The sequence below is a fragment of the Dasypus novemcinctus genome, chromosome 26, assembly GCF_030445035.2.
Source record: "Dasypus novemcinctus isolate mDasNov1 chromosome 26, mDasNov1.1.hap2, whole genome shotgun sequence".
NCBI classification, from domain to species: domain Eukaryota; kingdom Metazoa; phylum Chordata; class Mammalia; order Cingulata; family Dasypodidae; genus Dasypus; species Dasypus novemcinctus.
Window position 1 is genome coordinate 2,254,974 of NC_080698.1, and position 6,831 is coordinate 2,261,804.

The window sequence follows — 6,831 nt, forward strand, 5'->3', positions numbered from 1 at the left end:
GACGCTCTAATCAGGCAGCTCTGCCGTGGAATTCCTCCCAGCCTCGGCCCCTCTTTTTTCCTCCAATTGTCTTGCCCTTCCTCTCCCGCCCGCCAGTTGAAGCCGACTGTGGCGTCTGCAGGAAATGTGTTAAATGAGACGATGTTTGCGTTAGGGCTCGTTCCACACTCTGCTGGCGTGTCCCCTTCTTCCGGTCCTCGGGGAGTCTCTGAAATGTGGGGTCCACCTGCTGACAAGCTCGCCAGTAGGAACCCCTTGGTTATTAGAAAAGAAATTTAATTAGCAGAAAATAATAGGAGAGCACTGTGCTAAAATGGGCGCATATTTGAGAGACTGAGGTCTAGTGCCAAACCTTAGCCCCATCACGGCTCCGAGACTGAGGTCCGGCTGTGCGCGTCTCCAAGTGTCCATTTCCTTGGCCACAAAATTCATGGATTCTTATTATAATTATGAGAGACGACGTTTTTGCAACATGTATCAGGCACATTATAGATGCTTAATACACTTTTTAGAGCTTCTGGCACAAGGTTTGGCCTCTGAAACGGGTTGACAAACTGTGGCTGGCATGCAAGCCAAACTTAGCTTACCACCTTTTTGTATAAAGAAAGTTTTATTGAGAGGCAGCCGTGCCCACTTGTTCACACATTGTCTGTGGCCGCTTTTTCACAGCAAAGTTAAAAGACAGATCATATGACCCTCAAAGCCTGAACTATCTACTATCTAGCCCGTTACGGAAAAGGTTTGCTGACCCCCGTTCTAAAATGTATCCCATAAATGCCTGACACATAGTTGATGCTCAGTAAGTATTAAGTGAATGCTTTGCCACCTGCTCCTTAAATCAGACATTGTCAACAGTGGTTGATGGATGCTGAAATTCCTTTCAACGATACACCCCAAAGCAGGGACCCTTCTCTCACACTCTTGGCTGAAGCAGGTCCTTTTGTATCATCCTTTCCCGGCAGGAACCCTCTGAGCCTGTGTCCAGCTTTGCCCCTTCTTTGAACACCTGTGAGGCTGCCTCGAGCTGTCCAGGAGCCGCAGGTGCCTGGCCTCCCAGGCTCATGTCCCCAGCTCCCATCTCAGAACTTGAAATAAAGGGACAGGAAGGAGAGCGCTGGCCCTCAGCTCTGAGATGCCATCTTGGCTGCCTGGTGGCCCTTCCTCACCGGCTTCTCCACTCCCCTCTTTAACTAAAATGTCTCTTTAGGTTTCTCTTTGCATTTTCCCTTCTCATCCATCTTCACCACCTTCTCTGTACTGATTCTTGCTGGTAACAAGCTTTTGGCTTAGTTAAAAATCATTTTCGGTATTTGAGGAAAGAACTTTAAAAATATATGTATTTTCTCTTCCTTACTGCCAGTGTCTTCCTTTTCCACGAGATGTAGTGGGGTTTTGTAGATGCTAGGGAAATATGGCTACAATGGTCCTCCCAGCATCTGCTCCTCTAGTGCATAAGTTGGGATAAGGATCTGCCACATTAAAAAATAGCGAAGACTCCAACAGGACAGGAGCTTATTTTTCTCTCACATAAAAGTTGGGAGGCATTTTCCCCAACAAAGGACTTAGGGCTCCAGTTTCTCTCAGTGTGCCATTTTTCTCCCTAGGGTGGGGCCATCATCTTCACAGTCCAAGGTGGTAGCTGAGATTCCAGCCATCACATTATCATTCTAGGTAGCTGGATAAAGAAAGGATGAAGAGAAAAGGACAAAGTGAATGCAGCAAATGTCTTTTTAAAGATGATTCCCAGCAGCCACAAATGACAAAATGCTCAACTACTAGTAGTTTAAGGCATTAGAACTTTTATTCTTTAATTATCAAGAGGTGCAGAGACAGATGACGCAGGTTTGGTTCAGCATGTCACGAGCTGCCCAGCCTCCACGCTGCTTCTTCAGTACCCTGGCTTTACTCCTCAGGTGCTGGTCTAATGTTCTACTGTGACTTCAGCATCATAGCTCCGTACCCGGCACCAGGGGAAGAGATGGTGGGAGAGACCTTCCCCTTGTGTTTCTTTTCTTTTAATCTTCCTGGAAGTCCATAGCAGCCCCCCTCCCACCTCCTTTGCCAGCTCTGGATCTCCAGATCCAGTAGATCGCATGTCCACCTCTAGATCAATCCCGAGCAAAAGGGAATGAGATTTGCCAAGAGTGGCTTACACCACTTTCCACCTGAACAAAATTGGGAAGCTGTGAGCGAGGAGGAAAAGGAAAGGACTTGTGAGTGGAAAGCCATGGAAGGAACCATTACTCTCTGGGAGGGGAAACAAATAGCAATTATTCCCTCCAGCTTCTAGGAACTCAATACCTGGGTTCTTCCTAGATAAATGGCAGGAATGAGTTAAATTTGGATGGTAGTCTCTAGTTTCATATGTCTGCTTTTGCTATCAACATGTTTTCGCATCATTGAAAAATCTGGAATAAGAACAAGGAAATTTTGCTCTCTTAATCTTTAGGTCTGAGCTGGTTTCCCACTTTCAGTTCTGGACTCTGCAAGGTGCTGCCTCCAAAATCCTAAGAGCTATTTTCAGGTGGATGTACTGGACAGGAAAAGCAGCTTCCTAAAAATAATCTGGCAGTTCAATCTTACGTTCCCAGAATTGATGCACCTGATCTTGGCAATAGGGTCTATGATCCTACAGCAGGGCCATCAGCCCTACCTGGACTGCTGGTGGTGAGGAGATTAAATTCCTCTCCACTGAAAATAGCCCTCTCCCTTCCAGCAGAGCCCAAACAGCACTTTGCAATGTTATCCGTCCAAGCATGACCCTTGAGAAGGGACAATGGGCAGACCACATCTGGATTTGCTGTGTAGAACTGGAGGCTCAGCTAAGAGGCAATTTGGCCCCCTAAGATTCCATCCAGACTCTTCCCGTAGAGAGAAGAAAAGTGGTGTTCCTTGGGTCTCTAGCATATGGTAGGTGTTTTCTATATATTATTTACCAGAGCCCTACAAATATAAGTGAAGTTGGTCTTGTTATATCTGAAACCAGCTGGCTGAGTGAACGTGGATGGGCATCCAATTGATTGGCATTGGGGTTTAGACTTTGAGAATTAGAGAGAGCCGAAGCAGGTATGCAAACAAATCTCTTAGGAAAAGCCAAGGGTGCCAGTCCAATAACCCAACAACACTGCAGAGGAAGGAGAGGAAGGCCTGTTATGAGTCATGGAAAGACCTCATGGGTTTTCATAAACACAGCTCACGGGTGCATGTGGCGTGTGAATAGCCTTGGGGTTTGGGCTGGGGAAGGATATTCCATTAGCAAGCAGTGGAGCTGACATCTGAACTCTGGCTTAGTACTGGTCCCAAGTCACGGTATGGCATCCCACGGCTTCTCTCAAGGAGGACGTGATCTGGAACTACCCTGCCCCTGATCCCGGACCCTTGGGGTGCAGGGGTGGCCACCCCGAGATGTGGAGTTGTCCCCTCTTGGTTCTGGCCTCACTTCCCTCCCTCTTCTGTCCCCAGCTCCCCACAGCTGAGTCCTCTTATGCATCCACCTGCAGGGTCAACGTTACTCCAGATTTTTAGGAAGAGCTGTGTTGTAAGAATTAAACCAAGCTTTAGCCAAGTAGATGAAAAGAGGGATTCCCTGGAGAGATACTGGAGTAGCCACAGCAGGGCAAGGCGACAGGACACTGGGCCTCCGAGACAGCTGGAACCAGCGACACAAACCCTGCAGCACCCCCACCCACTCGGACATTTTCTGCTGCCTGAGATACTGCCTGGCTTTCCTCAGAAAGAAGCCCCCAAAAAAAATCCTGGGAAAGAAGTTGGATTTTCCTGGCTTACGTCAAGCGCTCATCCCTGGAATTTTCAAAGGTGACTAGAGAGCCGTGGGGGTGGGTGCAGGTGGGAACGGGCGGGAGAGCAGGCCACGGAGCATACACGGCCCCGGGGCCACCCTTGTGTGTCAGGGGAAATTCTCAAAAAGTGGTGGAATTGCGCGCCAAAGCCTCCTTGCGAGGCATCTGCTAGGACGCCAACTGACGCCAGCCTATGCCTGCTGGGCCCCTGCACAGCCAGGAAATCTTCTTCTTCTTTTTTTTTTTTTTTTTGTCTTTATTTATTTTTTTAATGCTACATTAAAAAAATATGAGGTCCCCATATACCCCCCACCCCCTCACCCCACTCCTCCCCCACAGCAACAATCTCCTCCATCATCACGAGACAGTCATTGCATTTGGTGAATACATCTCTGAGCACCGCTGCACCTCATGGTCAATGGTCCACACCATAGCCCACACTCTCCCACAGTCCACCCAGTGGGCCATGGGAGGACATACAATGTTCGGTAACTGTCCCTGCAGCACCACCCAGGACAACTCCAAGTCCCGAAAACGCCCCCACATCACATCTCTTCCTCCCACTCCCTACCCCCAGCAGCCACGGCCACTTTCTCCACAACAATGCCACATTTTTTTCGATTACTAATCACAATAGTTCATAAATAGAATATCAGTAAGTCCACTGTAATCAATACTCTATTCCTTCATCCTGTGGACCCTGGAATGGTTGTGTCCACTCCACATCTATGTCAAGAGGGGGCTTAGATTCCACATGGATGCTGGATGCAATTCTCCTGCTTTCAGCTGTAGCCACTCTTGGCAGGTCAACCACCACACCAGGGAGGAAATCATCTTACTGACAAAGGGAGCCATCTAAGGAGTTTATCTGTTTTTGCCTAGGCTTTGGGGAAAAGGAAATGGTCACCCCAGAAAATTCAAACCCCTAGACCTGACTCTTGTATATGTTTGGAATCCAAATTTACATTATATACTAGATAAACACATTATATATTTATATTACATAAGCCAAAAATTAACATGAAATGTAGCCAGCAATGCCCTAGAGAACCTGACAGAAACAAACATAAAATAGCTCAGGAGTTCCACTCCCAAACTATATAGCATCTTGTCGTAAAGAGACAGGCCCTGCTAAAATAAGCTCACAAGCAAAAATTAAAAACACTTTAGGAAAGAAGCTACCAACAACAAGAGTCTGGTCACAATACAAAAACAATGATTAGAGCCCCAAAGAAGTCTCAATTATATGCAACATTCTAAAAGGAAATAAATAATGTGATTAAAATTAAGGGACATAAAATGAGCAATAAAAACCCTAAGAAAATAGATACAATGATACAAAAAACAGAGATTTGAAAAGGAGCCAAATAGAACTTTTTCACAGCTTTATTTAGGTATAATTGATGCATATTGAACTGCGCATATACGAAGTATTCGTTTAGATGCACTGACCGGTGCTCGGCAGAGGATCCAACGAGCACCCTCTGCAGACTCCGAGGTTTTTCTCTTTCGCAGCTCTTCCCCTTCTTTGTTCTCTCTCCTGCCAAGTCTAGCCACTGTTGCCCTTGGACTCTCCGCTCCCCTCCGGGAGGCTCCAGGCTCTGTCTGATTGCCTCCCTATCCTGGAGCCCGGGGAGTCTCTCAAGAGATGCTCGTTTCCCATTTCTCAGTGATCACTTTACTTCAAAGCCTGACGTCAAGTGTCTTGAAAACCGGTTCATATATTTTGTCTTTTGTTGTTTTTGGTGAGGGGTGATTCAGTTAAGAGGGCAAATTTGGTCCCTGATATTTTATCTTGGCTGGAAGCAGAATTCCAGGTCAACTGGAAGTTTTTGAAATAAAAAATACCATCATTGAAATGAAAAGCATGAAGGTGTTAAAGAACAGATTATATGTAGCTGAACAGAGAATTAAAAATCTAGAGTACAGAGCTAAGGAAAAGAGCCAGATGCAATGCAGAAATACAAAAACATGGAGAATTTGAAAGAGAGGTTAAACAATTTGGAGGACAAACTGAGATGGCTTAACATACATCTAAAAGTGTAAGTTTTTAAAATAATTATACTACTTTCTGTCAGTAATTACTTGTGTTACAATTGATGAAAGATTATTAGTGGATTCATCTATCGCCCATTATTTACATTAGGTGCATTTTTCCCACATACCACCCTATTGTTACCACCTTGTTTTAGTATCATATGTTTGTTATAATTCATGAAAGAACATTCTTATATTGTACTATTAACTATAGTCCATTGTCTATAATAGGGCTCACTATGTTTTATCTTTTCATTTTTATTCTATGATTCTTGATGAAGTCCAAGGATTGATCTCAAAAGCATTTTTCTCTGACCAGAAAATCAGACCTTCTCAGTGCAATATGCAAATGTAAATTTATTTCATTATATGTAATTCCCCAAATTCATCAAGACAAACAGCGTATCTACAGCTCTTCTGTGGATACTCGCAAGGTAGGATCTGGCTCCTGCCCACCTCTTCAGGGCCCTCTCCTTTTGGAGAGTTGCTGGAGACCTACATATCGGAATTGACGTCCTGGGCTGGCATCCGGCTTGTCCGCTCAGAACCTGTGGCTCACGGGGCCATCTTGAATTTCTGAATGTTCACTCCATCCCCCACCTTGCCTGTCGTAACACTTCCACCGCTTTAGCCATCCTAGAGCTCCTGATATTGGATTTGATTTTACTCATGACCCATTATATTTAATCCTATTTTCTCTCCTGGATAGAACCTGCCTTCCAACTCATAATATCCCAACCGTGTACAGGCAACATTCCACAGGTCCTTTGTACCTTGGGAATCTCAGACCTGATGATGTTCCTGGCATGTTTACGTGACCAAAACCCCCAAGAAATCTGAGCTCTCTCTTCAGCATCTCGGATGGTTCTTTGTTCAGGCTGTGCATTAATGCCTTCAATCCCAGGGAGCCTTCTAACTCAAAGTTACCATGCTTTACTTGGGACACCTCTGCTTAATAAGGTATTCTTTCTTTTCTTGAAAAAAAAAAAAATCT